The following is a 6321-nucleotide window of genomic DNA, read 5'->3' as shown; positions in this document are numbered from 1 at the left end:
AGAATTATGTTCCAAAGCCTTCATTGAGGATTCTAAAGTATGAAATTTGTCCATTAGAGATAACTTGTCATCTTTGGACATAATTTTTATGGCATAAACCATGCCTTCTTGTATTGATAATCTTTCCGCCAATCTGTCATAAGCTTTAGACAAAATTTGATTGTCATATTCAGCAGTTTTGATTCTCTCAGTTAATGTTTCAGTTCCTACGGAAAGGGACTGCTGGAATTTACGATCCAAAGCAGCTGTTGCTTCTTCCGTAGTAATGAATTTCTCCTTAACATCAGCCTGTACCTTTTCTAAATTTTGCTCAGTTAACCGAGTCATGTTAAACAAAGATCTGTTCTCTTCCTGGAGAACATCAAACTGATTCTTGAGAAGATTGTTGTCATTCTCAATAGTTTTTAAACGTTCAACCTCTGTCTTAAGAGACTTGATCATACTTCTATTGTCAAAACATATAGTGCCAAGGAAAATTACGAATCCCAGAAATATCCATAGATGTGGGGTGATAGACACCTCTTGTAAAATCTCCCACATGGTACATTCAAAAAAGCTGTTGAAATCTAAAAGAGTCACGTTCTCAGACATTTTATTTATAAAAGAAAAAATTCTTTTACTTGCAATGACCGGTTCCTGCCAGTGGTGGCGAAAGAGTCCACTTGAGTCCACGTGGCCTAAGTCTGAAATAAATGACTCAAAAATAAAAATTGGAGCAGACACCAATTTTTTGCAGGATGATAAGTAGCAATTGGGCCAGAAAGGGAACAGAGAGAAAAGCCACCAAAGTGAACAAATCAAAGGGATGCCGGTGTGTTTGAGCCAGCTCGCAGGGCCCCTGTCATGTGACCCGAGCACCAGCGGAGGTAGGAGAGGAACAGAGACTGATCATGCTGTTACAGAGGTACTGCCGATTTCAAACCCTCAGGGAGTGCTAGCTCTCCTGTCCCGCCTGATTCTCTAGCAAGCACCAGGGAAAATCCAGTCGCTCAGAATCTCAGTTGCTTCCGCGCGCCCAGGGAGACTTCCGCGGGGAGGTGCCTCTGGGAGCAGTTGCCCCCAGGAGGCTCCGATTTGGGGCGGGTATCCTCAAAGCCCCACGGGGCAGGCGCCAAATGTATCGGCATAAATAAATGCAAGGCAGATATTAAAGAATATATACTTTTTTAATGTTTAAACAAACTTACAGAACCGTGGTTCCCACTTAGCCATTTCACAAGAGGCAGGAAAAAGGGGGGCACGCAGGTTCCGCGAGCCCAATTTATCAGTCAACATTTGCCCGACTCAAAGCCGCCCCCTAAAGTGGCTGGCTTAACCCTACATCTTAGAAACAATGAACCTATCTTTTACATATATGTTATTTAGAAAAGGTTTCTGGCAGGTGTTTCCTCTCAAGTTTTACAGCACTGTGACTTGGGCAGTCTAGTGTAAAACATAACCCTTCCTGAAGAAATCTCCAATGAAATATAAGTTCTCATCTCTTACTTACTAATTCATGTGAGGTAAATGTTAAATATAGTAGCATTCTACAAGCTGAAATTCCTTCAAAGATCCAGAATCATGACCATGGACCTAAATGAAAGCATGCACTGCTATCTAGTAGCTCATTACACAACACATTTTACAGTTATAATCACATTAACTCACAATAAAATAAAAAACAGCATGTTCTACTGATTATGACTCATAATATAGTTAATTGGACTCTTTTTTTTAACTTTTTGAGTCTTCCATCCTCTGAGAAAGTGAAATGTGTTCTAATGTGTAGCAGATACCTTTGGTTTAAGCTCTAACTATCTAACTGTTCATTCTACACTCAGCCCTAGATCATGAGGTTCACTTCTTTTCAGAAATGTCATCTTCCTAGTTTAAGATCTACAGGTTTCCCCACTGCCATTTTCCCCCTAGGCCTATGTGGAACACTTTTTAAAATTTTTTTTATTTTATGTGCATTGGTGTTTTGCCATGGGTGTTGGATCCCCTGGAACTGGAGTTACAGACAGTTGTGAGCTGCCATGTGGGTGCTGGGAATTGAATCCGGGTTCTCTGGAAGAGCATTCAGTGCTCTTAATTGCTGAGCCATCTCTCCAGTCCAGGAGCACTTTTTTTTTTTTTTTTTTTTTTTTTTTTGCCAGTGAGCTTGCAGTTTCTTTGTCCTCAGTGATACTCACTGATGGCTTTGACCAAAGAAAATAAAACAAAACCAACAAAAGTGTATTATATTCAAAAAATAGCCTTCAGTAAAAACATAAGCATGATTATTTCATGACTTTTTAAAATATATTTGTCTTGATTAAAATCTTCTGGCTGGACTAGAAGCAGTCTTTCATTACTCCAATTCCACAATGAGCAGTACCTTAGAAAATGCTTAGTAAATATTGGCTTTATAATACAATGTGGATAAGTGATGAATATAAATGTTCAACAACAGTGTAAAATATCTGTTTGAATACCAAGAAAAGTAGAAAGGACAATTAAACATTAGCTGATGTTTTGGTAAATGCTGTCCTGAAAGTCATGCAAACTTCACCTAAGCACTGATATTTACTGTGCACTCCAGAGAGTCTTCCTGACCAGGACACAGGACCAGACCAGGTCGATGTCTTCAAGACTTTGAAAACACTAACAGTTATAGCAAAGATATGAGTAAAAATAAAATCTATTGTTTTCATGTAAAGGTTAAATTGACAACTATATTTGATTCTATCATTTACATTTTTGTTTTGATTGTTTTAATATTAAGCTGAAATTTAGTTATTGTTAATGCTATATCTCCATATTTGTGAGCAGTATATCACAAAGATGTATATTTGACATAAGGAAGTAAGAGTAGAGGAAGACCGATGGGTACCACGGGTGAGGAATTCTGGTCGATGGACAATAAGCCCTCAGTATTTGTCAGGGGCTGCTTCATGATCCTCCTCAGATGTCTAGATTTTAGCAGCTCAATTACTTAACATAAAATAACCTCATATTTCCAAATAAACCACACACATACTCTCATCTATTCTTTAAATAATCTATAGATTAGTTATGATCCATAATGCAACACAAATATGTTTAACTTGTGTTGCTCAACAGATAATGACAAGAATATGTACAATTTCATTATATATGCAATTTATTTTAAAATACATTGATCCACAATATTTCACTATACAGAACTAAACCCTATGGATACTAAGTCACAATTGCATGCATGTATTTAACTACATGTGATTTGTAGACATATATACACACAAATACATACATATTTACAGTTATATATGTATATATAAACTGTAGTTTTAATACAAAAATTAATTTTCTTTAGTCTACATGTTATTTAATTGTTGTATAATAAAAATGGATAAAATTGAAAGTTACCCATCTAAGATGGCCCTTGATTCCAGAACTCCAATCTATATTTCATATCCTTATACTGGATTACTTCAGAGGTATTCTGTGTGGTGGCCCTGCCTTCCTCTTTTGCTCTTTAATCTTCTGTTGTCAGTAAAATGACAAAAATATTGTTTAAGAAGTAAAGTAGGGGGCTGGAGAGATAGCTCAGAGGTTAAGATCACTGGCTGCTCTTCCAGAGGTCCTAAGTTCAATTCCCAGCAACCACATGGCGGTTTACAACCATCTGTACTGAGATCTGGCACCCTCCTCTGGCGCACAGGCATACATTAAGGCACAATGTGGTACACATAATAAATAAATAAATCTAAAAAAAAAAAAAGAAGTAAAGTAGACACAAAAACTTTACTCCTTAAACTAATCAGTGGATTTGGTGTTACTGTTTTCCTACTCTTTACTTTCTCATGGCTCATGAACTCACGTAGGATCAGGTCACTACTGATTTTTCTCACCTCATTCAGATCTTGTCTTCTGCATTAGAAACAACAGGATTAGAATGACTGAATATTTTCTACTTCAAATGGAATAGAAATTGTAAAATCAGCTGCTAGATTCATTCTAGAGAACTTAGGTGCTTATAGACATATAGATATATGTGATGAATATTGAAACTAAAAAGAGTTAACAAAGAAATGAAGAACAAACTTAACGTCACTGTGCTGCACATGGCCTTTTCCTTCAAATTTTAAAACAGAATTTTGAAAGGTGGTCACCTAAATATTTAGAGGAACATTGGGAATAGAAGGAGAATTCTAGGTCCTTCCATGCATATTCATTACAACTTTAATTTATTACCATGTTTACCACTAAAATTGCAGAGCAAATTATATTCTGTATCAGACCCCAAAGGGGTTTTCATCTTCCTGGTTTGGCTGGGCACCAAAACAAAACACATTAAACAGAGGGATTGCACTGCAGACTGTGAATACTTAACATGATGTAGAAGTTGGTGCCTCTTAAAATGAATACCACTCAGTCTTTCAGTGACCAATTAAGCTCGTTCTACTCATTTTGCACCTCTGTTCAAGGAGAGGTATTGCCCCAAAGAAACAGTGATGAAAAAGACTCTTCTCATTGTTAATCCCTGCATGAATGATTGTGCCTTCCTCTCTGGCATCCAGCAGAACAACAACAAAACAGAACTTGGCCTGGTTCTCCTTTCTGTTTTGGTTTAGAGAAATTAAGCAAGAAATGATGATTGTTTACATCAATCTTCTCTGATATTTAACAAAACAAATAAATAATTTTGCAGACATTTTTACCTAAGTACTAACTATGTAAGATTTCCTAGAAGAAAGATTATTACCCTGTAGCAAAATAATGCAAAATCTGGAAATCCATCTTACTCTTAGACTTGCATAGGACAGATTACTTAGAAAAATGGTCCTAAATATACAACATTAAAGAATCCCACTCAAATTTGTGTAGAATAAGATCAAAATTTGGCTTAATGTGGTGTTGTACCAATGACATTTGAAGTATTGTCAGGTAACCAAATTAAAAAGTTGAGAGTGATAGATAAGTATAGGATAAAAGTTTTAAGCAGGGCCTTTTCTTCTGAGTTTTAGAATACTGAGTTTACAGATTAGTGCTAGACACTAATGCCAGTGATTATGCAAATACCTAAATGCAAAAGATTCTATTTTTGCTTTCATGATTAGATAATTGATACACCATGAGAATATTTAAAATGCTTGATATTAATTGCGCTGAAAAGTATACACATGAATTAACTAAAGCAAAGATGTCATGTGCATCTTTAAGGAAAGCCTGTTTATACCCTAACCTCTATGTATTGACGCCATCCACACAGCATTGTAGGATCCACTGGGAAAACTGAATAAATGTCTTGAGTTACAACAGAGGTCATTTTTACTCCGAAGTTCAAAATTTCTAAATGTGAATAGTTGTGCTGTGCTCCCCCTCCTTTCATCCCTAACCTCTAGTTTCTGTACTGAACTAAGATACCCACTGATTATGTGTGTTCAGTGTTTAAGAAGGGCTTTAAATCTTGAAATTACTAATAGGTCATGTAGAAGCATGAATATAGGCCATATACGTAGTATTCTCACACACAGTCGATCTTGTTTAAAAATACTTTCTGATCGTGTGTCTCAAAAATAGAGGTTGCACACATTAAAATTTGAAATTCAAAGGTCTGATAATCTTTGTGAAGTATGAAATTTCTATGCATACCAACTACTTCAGTATTGTGTCTGTACTAGAATACACCCTGTGCATATCAGTAGAGTATAACATAGATAATGTACTCATCAAAGGTTAATAGCCTCTGATATTAGAGATGACCTAAAATTATTGGAGAAATGGAAAAGGTTACATAAACAAGTTAGATTTTGTCAACTTGACTCACACTGGAGTTACCTGGGAAGAGAAAATCTCATCTGATAAGTCACCTTCTACAAATTGGTCTATGTAGATGGCTGTGGGTTATTTTCTTCATTTCTAAATTATGTGCTATGTCCCAGTACCCAGTGGAAGGGACAATTCCTTGGCAGATAGCCCTGAAATGCTTGAGAAAGCAAGCTAAAAGGAGCAAGTCAGTAAGCAGTGTTCCAGGTCCCTAATCAATTCTTACAATTCTTAATTATCAAGTCATCAGTAGGGTTTTTGTTGCTTAATTCTTTTTTCATTTTCATATGTGGAAAATTTACAGCACAAGTGGAAATAATGAATCACAATATCTACGCCAAGAATGCACAGATAATTACTAGGACTTTCATGGGAAAGATAATTTACCTGAAATGGTGATGTTCATAGCCGTAAAGTGAAATTATTAATTTCTGGGTTTTTTGAGTATTATAATCTGAACTTGTATTCTTTGTCTCTTGCTCAGAGAGTAGTGCAAGATAATGTGCACTATATAGTGTGTTAGCCCATCTGCACTGCTCTATATAATGTGTT

This window comes from Microtus ochrogaster, assembly GCF_000317375.1.
Source record: "Microtus ochrogaster isolate Prairie Vole_2 chromosome 14 unlocalized genomic scaffold, MicOch1.0 chr14_random_1, whole genome shotgun sequence".
NCBI classification, from domain to species: domain Eukaryota; kingdom Metazoa; phylum Chordata; class Mammalia; order Rodentia; family Cricetidae; genus Microtus; species Microtus ochrogaster.
This window is presented reverse-complemented; position numbering follows the sequence as displayed.